This window comes from Pteropus medius, unplaced genomic scaffold (genome assembly GCF_902729225.1).
Source record: "Pteropus medius unplaced genomic scaffold, Ma_sr-lr_union100, whole genome shotgun sequence".
NCBI lineage: Eukaryota > Metazoa > Chordata > Mammalia > Chiroptera > Pteropodidae > Pteropus > Pteropus medius.
Genome location: NW_024349505.1, coordinates 4,294,725 through 4,307,146, shown reverse-complemented (window position 1 = coordinate 4,307,146; position 12,422 = coordinate 4,294,725). Strand labels below are relative to the sequence as shown.

Sequence of the window (12,422 nt, the reverse complement as noted above, 5' to 3'; positions counted from 1 at the left end):
CACAGAAATGAAACAAGAGGAGGGAAAAGCAGATAGGTAGCACACATATAAAATGTGGTAATAAGAATTGTGTCTGTCTTGGTGTTCTATGCATCAGTAGTAAGGTTTTAAGATGAAAAATATGACTCAGTGGCCATACATGACTAATTTCTTGTTTGTGACTTTAGAAAATAATTTTCTATCCCAATTGTAAAAACTTTCGTACCATTAAAGATATCATAATACTACATAAATGATGGCTTTTTCAGGTTTTCTGAATCAAATGAACTAATGGTTGGGATAGCACTTTTTAAAATGTGAAGAGTTTGCATATAGGATTGGTCTATTATTGTCACATATTTCTAAGGTTTGTGCTACTCATATATTATTTTCTTCACAAGTATGATAAAGTAGTATGATGAGGGATTAAGAGGAGAGAGAAGATGGTAACTACCAGTAGCTCGTTTCTTCAAGAGGTCAGTCCACTCTGCTATGATTTTACATAGGTCCCTGCTATTATAATTTGGGTCAGTTCTACACAGTGTTTCCCAAAGTTAATGTGTTTTGGATTGAAATTAGATGTCAAGATCCCTGAAATTTTGGGAACACTTAGTCATATGTGGACTTATTGAGAAAAGGGAGTCAACAGGATGTGCTAATGGACTGAGTATAAGTTATAAGAGACAAGAAAGGGACTGATAAATGCACTTGTAATTTACTAAAATTTGGAACACGGGACAAGGGAAATTCAGTTTGGGGTATGTTAAGTTCGAGATGTCATTAGAAATAAATAGGAATGCCATGTAAATAATTTTTCTACCCTAGTCTAAAGTTCATGGGTGAGGTTATTTACATTTGGTAGTTATAAAACTGTAGGTGATGTTTAAAGCCAAAAGAACTGGATAAGACCATCTAAAGAGAAAATACAGACAGAAAACTGATTGGGCTCAAGAACCAAACTCTGGGGCATGCCAAAACTTAGAGACCAGGACAAGGTGAAGTTTTCTACAAAGGATGCTAAGGAGGAATGGCCAACCAGGAGGGAAAACAACAAGAATGAAAAATATAATGTCTCTTGAAAGCAAATGGAGTATTATTTTAAGAAAGAAGAGATAATCAATGGTCAAATACAAAAATGCAAGTAAGATGATCTTGCAGAGATCACATTAAGTGAGATAATAGGGTCAAAACTTGATTTGAGTGATGTAAAGAGAAAATGGTAAGAGAAGAAGTACAGCTATGACTTTCAAATGCTAAGAGTGATGATGGTGAGTAAGACAGTAAACATTCTAAAAATATATATAATTATAGAATTACATATAAGTACATTAATGTATATAAATATATAATATACTCAAAATGTTTATATAAAATGCATATACATATAAGTTTTACATATGCAATCATATATATGTATATATATACAATATACATTCTTATACAGGCAACACATACCATAATTAGAAGTACATGTGACATCTATATGGAAAAATAAACTTAAAATATTTTAGTATAAAGTAGCATTAAATGACTGTTTTCATCTTTGATATCATAAACCTCTTGAATCAGCATTTATATGCACTTTCTAATTTTTTTCCCCACTCTAAGGTATAGGAGAGGAAGAATTATTCATGACCTCATGCCCTGCCTTGTATTTTTGGATTAGTGACATAAGATCACAGTTCAGTTACACCAACCAAAGAAAAAGCTTGATATTCCCTTTAGAAATTTAAATTATCAAAAAACTAAACAGTAAAACTTAAACTTTTCTCTAAATGCATAGCGAGATCTTGCTTAAACTTTTTTTTTTCTTTTTTAGGCGAGGAAACACTTGGTTGACCTCACAGATTGCAAGGACCTTATCAGCTTACAATCCCTTATTTTTTATTTTTTATGTCTACAGCACCTGGTCTTCCTAGGTGGTCTCTCATGCAAGTACTAACCAGGCCCAACCCTGCTTAGCTTCTGAGATCAAATGGGACGGGGCATGTTCAGGGCAGTATGTCCATAGACAATCTTGCTTAAGCTTAAACAGAAACAGCTCTGTAAATTTTTCTAGATCTTCCCATTTTTCTCTTTGACATGATTTTGAATTTGTAAAAATTAGAAATTTTGGATTCATGTACTCAAAAAATTACATTGGGTAATTTCTATTCTAGCTTATTTCTGCAGAAAAACCTCCACATTTTTTTGTCTCTTAAATTTCTACTAGTTTCCAATTTAATAGACCAAATAGAGTACTTCTCTTGACTAGAAGGCCATTGATTGACAAAATATTGTGAGATCTGTTTTTCACTTGTAATTAAACAATATCATAGATCCCTTATTTATTTATATTGACAATCCCTAACAAACCCTGCCTGAATGCAAATCTTACCTGACCTATCATTAACAATATTGATTCTTCTTTACATCATGTATAGATTATGTTTCCACACAGCTGGAATCTTGTATGATTTCCCCACAGATGTCACAATGGTTTCTAGAAAGTAAGCCATTTCTTTCATAAAAAATTAAGGCTCAAAATTGCAGTAACTCAGGCTAATATGCTGTATATTCAGCAAAAGATCTATAGTAATACATGTGAAATGAATTGAAGTGGTAGATCAACTCTTATAGCTGATTATTCCCTGAGATTTGGTATCTGAAACTTTATTATTCATGTCTAGTTTCAGGGACTTAAAACTTAGCTCTTCTATTTTGAGGGCCCGGTGATGTGGTGCTTTACAATTTTCAAATGACTTTTATGTACCTTGAATCATTTGCAATATACATGTTAGAAAGATGTATAAATTAGTTTAGGCTCTTATAGCCTAGTTCATAACTCTATAATTATGAAACAAAACTCAGAAGTCTATTGGAAATTATTCTTACATATCATTGGAAATAAATATTTAATATGTTTCTAGTATCGATATAAGAGAAAATAGTTCACATACTGAATATTTGCAGTTTCAACAGGGTGTTTGTAGTTTCAATGTTAGATATAAGTGAAAAATTTAACCTCATCATGGGCAGATCACTTAAGTTTTTATATGCTGGTCTAGCTACATTATTACATTGTCGCTTGAAGTTCACTGATGACATTAGCAAATCTTAAGAGAATAAAGCATCTATATCCTAGAATCATGTGCAAGTAAACATTTTTTTTGTGTGCATGTGAAATTGGAAAAAAATAAAGCATTTTCTGGGAATTTCTGCTAGATTATAAGTTCATGATAGCCGATATATTTATTTGTTATTGAATGTAGTGAGTGTTAATACTGAATCAGGCTCTGGAAACACAAATTGACTGAGTCTCATATTTAGAGTTGGGCAGCTATCTAGTGGAGAAAGCAGACTCACAAGTTGTGAATGCAGCATTCAAGTTACCTTCAAAGAGCGTCGAGGAAAGTGCTAAGAAAGCAGAAGAGAGGGAAGTAACACTGAGCAGGGGCATGTGGAAAGACTTCCAGACAGGGTGATACTTAGATTGGATCTCCCTCTAGCACCTCCCCTTGGAATATTCTCAGAATATCAGTTATGTCATACCTAGGGAATGTCAAATGCCAAAACTGACATTACAATACCCCTCTATTTTAGTACTCTAAAAGGATGTTCACTATTTGGGAGCTTTGCCAAAAGGCACATGACCATAGAATAGCTTTCTTGGAAAATTTATGGTTACTTTGGAGTCACGTTTTTAAGGCTTTTTATCTTGCTGACTTCTTTCCCATCTTAACAATTTCTATTGTTTGGGAAAGTATTGTAAGGTACAAAATTGCACTTACTCATGGCTACTACTCACTGAGCTCTCAAGGCTTACTTTTCTGATTTACTTTCTGTTATTAACTGGACCGGTTACGGTGCAGGCAGTTTTAGAATCACCTAGAATAGACTATGTCCCATGAAACAGTACTCTTTTGAATGAGCAGGATCTGATTAAAACAATTTTCTTTGACAAAAGTCTCATAATCTTAGTAGTAGTATAGCATTAATGGAAAAATTCTAGTTTTAAGATCTGTTTACATGAGTTCTGCCTCAGTCACAATGAATAGAAAGAACAGAACCAACTTTCATTTCCCAGATAAAGTTAATAATAATGGAAATCTCCCTGAAGAGGATCTAAAAACAACTAAAATGAACAAAAACCAACCTAGCAACACTGGTGATTAGTTTTGAGCACTAACTATCTCTTGTAAGAAAATAGAGGAAAGCTGATTATATTTTGAATGACCTACATTGGACCACCTAATTGCCCAGTGTCATGACCCAACTATGGGGAGATCCATGGTGTCAAGAGAGTTTAATTGTTCCTTCTAAATCAGTTGGCTTCCAGTACCTAAATGGAAATGAAGTGAAAATAAAGGGAAGCAAATACAAGACCTCAAAACCCAATTATTAATTTCAAACTGCGAAACTCTTATAAGCTTCTTTTCTTCTTTTCACCAATTTTATAGTGATTCACAATTTCCCTGTATGGGACGAGTAATTTTGCTCTGCTCACCTAATTTGAACAGTACCATTTGACATTTTGGGGTTATCTAATAATGGAGTCAGCCAGGCAATCAGCTTTAGTATTATGCATTTTATGAGTGAAAAGGAAAAAAAAAATATTAAAAGACAGGCTGGCTTGGTTTAATTTCATTGGATATTAGCATTTTTCAAAAGCAAAGCGGTATTAGTGATGGAAAGTAGGTTAAAACATTGCTAGTTTGCTAATAAGGAAAAGTGTATCTCCCCCTGCCCCCAAATGGCAATGCTATTGAATGAAACTTCAACACATGCAAAGTAGCAAAAATTTTCTTATGAGTTTCTTGATTTCTGAGTATTAGATTCATTAGAAGATGAGAGAATCATAAAAAGATTATGGATATTAAAGTAACTGGTTAGTAGAAGAATAAATAGTAGGATTAAAGGGGAACAAAAAGTAGATGGAATTCTTATTCTCTTTGGGGAGGGAAAAGTAAGGAGAGGAAGTGAGTCTCAGCACAGTTTAAGTGGGTAATAGGGTATACTCAGAAATGCTGTGCAGTGACATTTAATGAAATTCTAAACTCTACCTCCTCATTAAGCTGATTCACAGAGTTAGCAACAGAGGAATAACTGACAAGTAGGGCCTGCTGTGAAAATGACCACGTGTCCCACATCTGTCAGTTAAACCTCTGAAAAAAGGGTCCTAGAAAATGCAGTCTCTTTTAGCTCTTTCTCACCTCTGTTCACACTATTATCGCTCTGAGCCTCTTGGTGAGCTTCACCTGCTTGCTACACGTAATACCTGGGTATGTACTACATAAATGTAGATGTTCTTCCCAAAAGGGCCAAAATCCTCCTATTACTTTCTTTATCTTTTTTAATGGACTCAAAACTGAACATAAGTTCACAAGGAAAGGTGCAATACCAGCTTTTCTCTGGTAAGGTTGGTGGTAAATTTGTGGCAGAAGAAAACTCGTAAACAGATTTTTTTTTTACTCTATATAATTATTGCTTGAATAATGCCTGAAATAAGAAATTTAGTGAAGCTAATATTAAGCCTCTGAAAGCGGAAGGTATTTTTTGTTGTTGTTGTTTTTAATTTACCACTTTCTATTAGTTAAGCTTAGCTATTTTCAGCTAATAGCTAAATGACATCATTCTCAGGAAATTGGAAAAACTTTTCAGTAAAAGTAACCAAGAATCCTAATGTCCTCCCTGTTTTTCCTGCCCTCAGAAAGAGATTAAGCACCTCTTCAGTTAGCTGATTTATTTCCCCTCTTCAGGGCTGCTTGAAGGAGCTCTACGAAGAAGAAAATGTAATGACCAAGGTCCCTGTCTAAAAGAATATGGGGATTTATTAGATTGAACAGAAAGGATTTTCCTCTCATCCAATGAGCTCTTCTTGTTTCCTGTGGCATTTATTCCCAGCAATAAAACTGTATAGCTTTTCTTGATATTTTGTAAATATTTTGGGGAATATGCTTCTGACATAATTCATAAACAGCAGAATTGCTTGGATATCTCTTTAGTTTTTTATTTTTTTTTAAAATAAGGGATCTGGAAATGTATTAATGGGAGAAATATAATGGCAAAAAATTGGAGAGATATAGATTTGTCTGAAGTCTTTCTCTCGGAATAGTCAAAACAGTGAGACATGGTAGAAAGCAAATGTCATCCCCTTATTGGCATGGAGAATCGTACTCATACACATTTGCCACATCACTGTGATGCAGGATAAAGTCCAGGAGGATAGCCCAGGATGGATCGTGGAATGATTATCCTAAGTCAAAACCTTTATCAGCTATCTATGCCTGCATTACTCCAAACCTTAGCAGCTTAAACAAAGACATTTAGATCTCACAGTTTCTGTGGGTCAGGAATTTGGGAGTAGATTCATTTGGGGGTTTGGTCCCAGAGCTTCTTATGAAACAAATTACAGTCTGGATGCCAGTTGAGGCTGCAGTCATTTGAAGGCTTGAATGGGGCTGGAGGATCCACTTCCAAAGTAGCTCACTCACACACTTGACAAGTTAATGCTGGTTGTTTTCAGGAGACCATAGTTCTTTGTGATAAAGATATCTCAGCACTACTTGTCCTGCAGACTTCCTCCAGAGAAAATGATCTAAGAAGAGAAACAGGCAGATGTTTAAGTCTTATTTTTGCAGCTGAGTACTAATCAAACTGATTTTTTTTTTTTAATTTAAGAATTGGGAGTCAGTTACCGATGGGTGTAAGAGCAAATCTGTGCCTTGGTGAACAAGAGAAAATTCAGCTTTCTGCAAACAAGTCAGTCTGTGGTCTATTAAGCAATATTTCTTTCCTTTGTTAGTTACCATATAAACTTACCTCCATATTATCTACTCAAGGGAAAATCAGTGGGACTAATAATCCAATATCAATTAAAAATACATTATATATTGGGGGAGGGCAGGGAGTAATTGCCATTTTAATTATGTCTGGTCAAATTGCAATTAGTTTGTGTTCCCTGAGAATACACCTGTTAAAAGAGATGGCCCAAATCAGACAGTCAGGATGTGAAAAGGTAGACTGAATTTTCAAAGTTTCTTTAGAAAACTACAAAGATTTTGATTCCCAAATAGTAGTCAAGATTAAATTCTAATTGCAATTAATTTGCAAGTAAGATTTTAATATATTTGGTTTTACATCTTTATGCTTTTTCCGTAATGTTGATAATTTAATTTTAGCATAGATTGATTTTTGAGTCATTGCTGGAATATTAGAAAAGAAGAAACTGATAAATTGGATTAGACAAGGGAGATAAAACAAAAGACAAAGTATGAGAAAAAAGTGGGAATAAAATCTCTAGAGAGATAACGGAAGCTGAGGAAAAGTCAAGATGTCCTTTAGAACTACACTCCTGTGTCTATTAGGAGTGAGTCAGCTAAGCCTTTTATCAAGGGATCTGCTGATTAGTACTTTGTCTCAATATGTGCTTCTGGGGGAGCGGTTAGAATCTCTGAGCTATAAACTCAAAAGCATTTGCATTTGAATGGAGGCTCATTTATTAAGTTCACTCATTTAATAATATTTATGGGACATTTACTGGTGGCAGGTGGCTGTTATTTTTGGACTCTCACAATCATAATAATTACAACAGTAAAACCAATTTATAAAATCATCTTGCTCTTTCTAAAAATAAAAATACAAGATGACAAATTGTTCATTGCCAATCAGTACTAACTGAGATATGTATAATATCAATGTTTTCTTTATAATGAGTATCACTTTATTTTAGTTTTGTGAAAATGCAACATATTTATGAGGCGTTCACATTAATACTTGTGATCTTGTTCTTCCAATTTAATTTTTCCCTATAAAGTCTTCAGTGTGAATTATTCCACACAGAGGTTTTCAGAAGTCAATTACAGGTTAGATATGGGCATTTCGAGCAAGTAATTTCTCTACAAAGATATTTGTTCTTCTTCTAGTACTTTATCAAGTTTATTTTTTAATAAAGGCAAATATATTTCTGAAATCTAAGGTCAAAATACTATATACACTCTGTGAACTTAAGCTAAGTAAATCCCTCTTGTTTGTTGGAGATGCAGCTACAGAGATTCCAGGTATCTTGAAAATTTAGAAACAAGTGTTCACAAACCAGATGGGGGAACAGAGGTAGGTGCCGAAACACTTATCAATTTCTCTAGGAACCAAAATTCTTTTATCTCCCAGGGATCTTCAAAATGAAAGAGAAATCTCTAGTTTTAAAGCCAAATCTTTCTTCTTTTCACCCATTGCAAGTGCTCACTTCTGGCAGAGTGAACTACAAGTCTTAATGAGACTATACTTCTCATGCTCTCTGTGAATTTTCATAGTATGGCAAAAATAAATTATCGGTTTTATCAGTTTCATTAATCTATTTGCTACATTTTCTTGGGTATATGTAATGAGGAAGGTACCTTGGACATTGAATTTCTTTTGAAACCATTTAAATGAAGAAATAATTTTAATGATTTAATGAACTCTAAGCTATTTTTTAAAAAACGTACCCTTAGGTCAAATACTTAAAAAACAATTGCTATACATATGGCTGATATATAATTTGTCTTACAGTCTACAGGAAAGGGAGAATTGGACCCTTATCTGGAGGAAGAGAATTAAATTCATATGGAAATCTTAGAATTTCATATGAGTTTTATTTATACTATTTGTAAACATTATAAATTATGTGGAAAATTGGGGGAGAGAAGTAGAAAAAAGTAGCTAATTTTAAATTAAAAACTAATTTAATGTATTTCACATTAGTTTTTAACTTCCTGGAATTATTAAAAAAATAATAATTTGGGGAGAAAATGAAAGGACAGCTATAGAAACAATCATCCTTTTTCTTTGCCAGGATGAATTCTATATGATGGTAAATGGATATATTGTGTTGAAAATTATTAGAATCTCTGTCTCTCAAAACTTCTCAGCATGAAAAACAAAAATTTTACGGGCTGTCACATATGAGGCAAAATTTAGGCCTGTTCCAATTGGTGATGATGTTTCAGATGTGGTAAAGTTTGAAGTAAAACATGCCAAAAATATCAAGATCACATGTGTACACAGTGGAGCTTATGGATATGGTCATTTTTGTGTTTCCATGTCATGAATATAATAGAAGTAAAGTAGTCTAGAAATGATACCTTCTCCTTAGTGGTCATATTTTGCTGAAAATTGCTAGATTCCTTTTTTATTAAGTAATTTAAAGTGTAAATCTGTCTTTGTTTTGAAAATTTTTCAGAGAACTTTTATTTCTTGGATTTTAGAAGTATTGGAAATTTTGAGATTAGAAACCTTTAATATTCTTCCTCTCCATTTTGCTTATGTGCCCATATGCTCCATTTAAAAACAGGAGGAAAAAATTAGTATCAAAAGTCCTTTTGTATCTAAACAGGTAAAAAAGAAAAGAAAGCTGACTGAGGTCGCAACTTGTCAGCCAGCCAATTATGCATTCTTCCACTCCAGGCACCAAAATCTTCTTTTCAGGTATCACTTGTGTCCATTCTGTACAAAATTTATGCTTTCATTATCTATAAGGCCCGCAACACTGCGCTCCAGCCACACTGGCCCTTCTTTCATTCTTTTATGGCCTTTCTTTTTCTTTTCTAACTTTTCTTTCTTTCCTTCTTTCTTTCTATCTTCCTCTCCTCTCCTCTCTTCCCCTCTCCTCCCCTCTTTTTCTTTTACTATAATGAAAGCTTTACAAGGGAAAGGAATTTTTACCCCTTTTGCTTATTGTCTTATTCTCAGGACTTAGAATAGGGCTTTTCACATAGCAGAGGCCCCCAAAATACTTGCTCAATGTCGAATAAACAAATATTAAAATGTCTGAAATATTGTTTAATTCTAAACTGTTTAAAGATAAACAATAATTGTTGTTTGACTAAATCACATTATACGCCCAGAAAAATTAGTAATTTCCTGGTAAGATGATTTATAAAAACACAATGAGTTCCTTGAATATACAAATAGTTTCTCTTCTCTGAGGAATTGAAGATACTCATATTTAGGTGAAAATAGAGAAAATATAACTAGTCTAACTTTTAATCTGCTTTTTCTTAAACAGTCTAGGTTCTGTATTGTCTTTTGATATATTTTGACACAATCTATGTCATTCTCATTTTACATGAATTGTGATGTATTATTACTTTCTCATTTTAGGATATGTGATACTAATTGCAGAGAATCCTTTCTCTCTCTCATTCTCTCTCTTTCTCATTACTTTTTAAGAGTCTGTCTTGGCCAGGCAAGGTTGTATAGTGCCTTCATAAAAGGAAATCCTCGAACCTCCCCAAATTCTCAGGCTTAGATCTTTAAATCCCTGGCTTAATCCACCCACATGTTTTGTCATGGCTCATGCTTTCAACCTCCTTTAGTGACTCCTCTTTCAGCTCACTTTCAATATGTGCTTTCACCTTGCTGGGAATTTACCTTTGTCTCCAGCCTTGGCTCTATCTAGGCTATTGATTTAATTCTTTTTCCTTTGAAAACTTCCCTTCCTTTTCCTCCTTCAATGTCGTACACGTGATTTTCAAAGTAGGACCTGCTAGCAGAATCCAGGTGCCAGGGTATTTCTTCCAGAAAAGTCCTTTCATGAGCAGCCTCTCTTACTTGGATTATTGAATCCTTGTTGGTGAGAATTAGGTGTTCTTTTTTCTGAAACACTTCAAAGTTCAGTTTTAAGTACAAAATATGAATTGATTTTATTCCTGTGGTTCCAGTTATGACTGTTTTAATTGAATATAACTTATTTGTCATCATACAAAACCATCTGCAGCTTCTTAGTACCTAGTAACATCAATCTCAACCATTACGTTCCTTTTAATGTGTCTATGTACCCTCTTTTCATATCTAAAACTTTTATGTGTAACTTTCTATTCACACTTTACACATCTTTCTATTATTGTTCAACTGCCTTTGAGACATATAGCAGTAAAAGGAGGGTTTTTTATGCTCCTAGCTTTCTGGTAACGAGAAGGCTGGTCTCATGCTGTCTATGATTTTTTATAGGAACCATTGAATTCTATGATTCTTTCACCGTCACACATACTTTCTTTCCTCTGGATCCTCAGATTTATGATTTAACCATTTAATACTCACTATTTTAAAGGTCATTTACCTAGTCATCTTACAGGCATTATCTACTTGCTAGTCACTTTAACTCATCCAGGAAAACTGGTTATATACATAGGCATATTACTGAAGTTAAAAACTTCAGTCTGACTTTGAGCAAACTATATATGAGTTTTTCCTTTAAGCTTTGGCACTTCTAAAATTATTAATTATTGTGGAGAATAAACTTGCTTGCTGTATAAGAGGTGTTTGTATATTGTAGTTCTCTCAACTCTACATCAATTTAAGAATTTCTGTTTTAAGATTAACTACAACTTAATTTATGACAACTCAAGTCAAAATTTTTGAGTACATTGGCTTTGAGATAGAACTGAAATAGTCAAGGAAAAATGAAATATTGTAAATCATTTGAAGTCTTAACAGAATTGCTACTATATTAGGTTATTTTTAAAGCACAATAACTAAAAATTACAAAGTAGTGGATTAGGGTCAAATAGAACAAGCATAGCTAGCACACTGTAAAAATGAGAACAGATAAGATTCTTAATTTATTTATGATTTTTATAAAATTTCACAAAACATTTTCTTAATAGGTAAGCTTATAAAAGTGAATAACTCATTTTGAATTTTTATGCTTATACAAAAAAAGTCATGTATGTTTTGTATAGCAGAAAATTATTGATCAATATTTTGTATTCTAGTCTTAAGTATTTGAAATCCATTGTTTAGGATTATCCGTCATTTTTTTTTCTGTTTTCCAGACTTAATGAAAAGGAAAGAAAAGTAGACATCATTTTTTAAGTGCTTTAAGGTATAATTTGGAAAAATTTTAAAATTTTGGCAGAAAAAAATATATTTAACTTTCTGAAATCAATAAAAAATGTGAGTAGTGATGACCCTTTAATTTTTAAAGTCATAATCAGAAGGATGAACTAATGATCATGGCCATCTGTTAGAAAGCAAATGTTAGACTCCGTTACTCTTTGACAACACCCAGTTCATGTAAGCAAAAATAAAGGTAACTGGAATTAAGCATGGGATTCTAGGCAAATAAGAAATCTGAACATTTTAATTTATGATAAACAAGATACTTTGTTCCTAATTTTCAACATACAAAACCATCTGCATTTTCAGTGGAACATTTTTGTTATTGAGAGATTGAACTGAGTCTCTGTCATCTTGAAACAAAATTATAGTATAATTAGACTAAGATAGATAACCAATGCTCAATGTGGATTAATAGTCCTAAATGCTACTATTTGTATCTCCTTTGCTCATGAGTTGGTATGCTTATAATCAAATGACTCAAATAGATTTTGCTTAAGTCTATCTTCATTTACAAAGCAAAATCTCACTCTTTTATAAAGCAAAGTCAAAGCTCATTTTGCCAAGACGATTGGATATCTTCTAAT

The 12,422-nt window shown here is 33.2% G+C and overlaps 1 pseudogene; it reads right to left on the bottom strand.

Moving 5' to 3' along the window:
* Window positions 1–1,873: 1,873 nt before the first annotated feature.
* On the bottom strand, window positions 1,874–1,992 carry LOC120618149 (uncharacterized; annotated as a pseudogene).
* Window positions 1,993–12,422: the final 10,430 nt, after the last annotated feature.